Here is a 3452-nt window from a genome sequence, read left to right as displayed (position 1 = left end):
GTTTAGTTGTGTAATTGTCCAATGTCCTCCAAGGTGGAATTATTGGTTCATGGTGAATATTATGTGAATTGTATTTTTAGAAATATATATATATATATATATATATATATATATATACAAATATCACATAACTTTGATCTATATAAATCCGCATATACATATATATTAATGGCACATTTTAAATGTGTTGTGGTTTGTCAAAAGTCTGAATATATTCAGGGTGGAAAAATATTAAGGGATGGGCGGAGGACGGGTCGAACCCGTGACCTCCCCCTCCCAACTCCAATACATTATTGTTGGACCAAAGAGGAAAGTCTTGTTAAACGAATCCACCATACCTTATTTAAACTTATTGTGTTTAGCGATGGCGAGAACGGAAGGAGCCAGCCCCGCAAGCCAGCTCCCTCACCACATGAACACAAGATTGTGACCAAGGGCCAGCGCTAAACGAATAAGCGCGATTAGCGCCACTAATATTGTTTAGCACTAATTAATCCGTAAATTAAGATGGTTGCAATTTTGGAGGCGCGCCAAATTCGGCGGGATTGCCAATTTTGGTGGTGCTAACTAGAGTCTTCTCCAGTTTTAGCAGGGTTTCCTAGGGAAAAATTGAATGAAGCATATATTGAGCAATTTTCGACCAAATTGAGCTCAGAAAGAGGTGTTCTTGGCTAATTTGGACATTCTGAACTCATTGGTATAGGTTTCAAAGGAAATATAATACTTCTACAGGTGATTTTTCCACAGGGAAGTTCAGGGAAGCTCAAGGCCACTAGGGAAGGAGGTCATGCCCAGATCAACCAGAGTCAGTTTTCAGAGATCTAATAGTCATTTTTCGCTAATTTGGACATTCTGAACACATTGGTGTAGGTATCAGGAGCCATAGATATTTGTAAAAATAATTTTTTCTACATTGAGCTAATACATAGGCCCAAGCCATGGAAGCTAGACCAAGGAGATGTAGCCCAGGAGGGGTGAACTCCTTCATCAAAACATTGTGTTAATGTGTCTCTTTGATGGTTTGTTGCACTGTACATGTTTGTTGTTCAGTATTTGTTTCTGAAGCTATTTTTCTCATGAATGTCTTTTTAAACTTAAGGAAATTTACTTGATTGTATGCACAAACAACTAATGAATCCTCAACACAAGGAGCAATAAGCATGCACATATTTATAAATTTGTAATTGTTATTAGCACAGCAAAACTAATCATACAAAAACAAATCACAATTCTAGGTATTTTATGGTAATTTGCATTACACACTTTGATAATGAAATAAAAGATCGTTTTTTGTTTAGAGAAGAGCTGCATTTCACCAAGTTTTTTTTGTTTAGAGAAGTTTAAAAATCATTTTGAATGAAAAAAATGGCTAGTTTCAATCATTCATTGACGGCAACTCCATTGAGGATAGCTTCACAACTGGTTGTAAATGAAGATGGGAAGTAATTGAGGTGACTTCACCCATTGACAGATACTGACATTGAGGAGGTGCATTCTTGCACTGTTCTTGTAGAAAATATGCCCAATGATTACTCTATCCAAAATCTGGAGAAACTTTTTGGTGTTGTTGGCCATGTAAAATTTGTGCGTGTTTTCCAACCTCAAAGATATGATTCAGGCCAAGTTTCAATGAAGGCACACATGAATGATATGTTTGTCAGTAGCAAGCTGCATGCACTTGTGGAGTATGAGATTATTGAACAAGCTGAGAAAGATGTTGTTGATCTATATAATGGAGGAAACTGGAGAAGTGGCCTTCGAGTGCAACTACTTTTAAAGTCGATGGGTAAGTATGGACACAAAACAAAGATGACAATTGGATAATGTTGATGTACATGGTGAAGAGGGAGATGTGAACAACACATCTAACACAGGAAATGATAAGCAATAGAAAGTTACTACACAACATTGAGACCGACATGATGAGTTTGAGGGAGACACGCATCACCCAAATGAAAGAAATGGAGGAAGAAAAGGCAAGAGACGTGGACAAGGGAAGGCTCATGGGCATGGGCAATATCATGGTAATGGGTGTTGCCATCAAGTTGGCTCAACATCAACTGCCAATTCTAGTAGCAGTAAAGTTGTGGTCAAGCGACCTCCGGGACCAAGAATGATAGATGGAACCTGGGGCTTTACCATGGGTCGTGGTAGGCCACTCGCTAATAGTAATGGTAGAACCATTTTTCATAGATGAGCTCTTTTGGACATGGAAATATGTTATTTCTCTACTGTGAACTATTTTTATTGTTTGCAATTTAGCGATGTTATTATGTTTTCATGTTTACAACTCAACATTGTTTTGTTATTCTTTAATAGAAGATAATATTTTGATCGAGGCTTTGTTGGGACTATCAATTTGTCTCCTATTTCAAAGAGGAGGCTTATTAGCAGAAAGAATATTGTACAAATGTAATTCGTTTTGTTTTTTGGTCTCGAAAGCATTAGAAGGCTAGTGGACTTCTCTAATTACAGTAAAAATTTGTCTCTCAACTCTTTGTATCATGTCATGGTATTTTTGGCCCAGCCCTAAATCTTTCCTTGCTTCAAGTGGTGGTGGAACTGGAACTTCAATTGCAGGCATCAAAGTAAATCTAATTACTCTAACATCAATCATATCACATACGCCAAAACTATAGACATAACGATAACCCCCTCAACTCGACACACACCATCAGAATCTAGGGAGGAAACACATGTGATCAAATTCTCTCATGTTCAGTGTTCCTTTAAGCTAATCAGATAATATTTAATTATTTTTATGCTTTTGGTATTCTATTATTCTTAGTTCTTCGATTTTCTATCCTTGCGGAAAATAAATTTTTGATTCTCATTTTGGGCCTATGAAAGGAAAGGAAAGGGAGACATAGAAGTGGGGAGCAGAGCAATAGGAGCAGCATCCTGTGAAACATATTTGGGTTTTCTCCTCGACCGTAAGGTAAGAAATGACCAAAGATTATGTTTAGGGTTTGAGTTCTTTTTTCTCAATATGTAGTATCATGCATGAATTCTCCATTTGCCTATGTTTTTCTTGTCTCCTGTTGCCACACCATTTTTTAAAATCTTTTTATTGTTTTAATGCATGTAACACAGAGATAAAGTGTTTATCTAATTTAGGGAGAACCTGAGTGAGATACTTCTTTCTTGGGAAGAAGAAGCATTAGGGAAAACTGGAGCGAGATACTTCTTTCTTAGGGAACGAGAAGCGACTTGTTGGCATTTTGGAATTTGAAGGTCTTTCAACGGGAGAAAATGATAATAATAAGTATAAAAATACATAGTGGTTTTGTTTCGTAAAACCTTGCGTGGTTGTATTAGTTCCCAATCCAATTTCACCTCATATCTTTTCATAAGAGATTATTGTAGTAGATAACCCTCGCTTTGTTTTCAAAACAATTGTTTTATATATATATAGATATAATATTCAGAGAATAAAAATAAAATAAAATAAA

The 3452-nt window shown here is 36.4% G+C and overlaps 1 pseudogene; it reads left to right on the top strand.

Annotated features, from left to right (window-relative positions):
* Positions 1–1365: 1365 nt before the first annotated feature.
* LOC149153206 (la-related protein 6B-like) lies at positions 1366–2197 on the top strand (annotated as a pseudogene).
* Positions 2198–3452: the final 1255 nt, after the last annotated feature.

Source organism: Pinus tabuliformis, chromosome 9 (assembly GCF_031772625.1).
Source record: "Pinus tabuliformis cultivar Carrire ecotype Pingquan chromosome 9, CPIR1, whole genome shotgun sequence".
Taxonomy (NCBI): domain Eukaryota; kingdom Viridiplantae; phylum Streptophyta; class Pinopsida; order Pinales; family Pinaceae; genus Pinus; species Pinus tabuliformis.
Note: the sequence above shows the minus strand (reverse complement) of the source record. Positions and strands in the feature narration are given on the sequence as shown.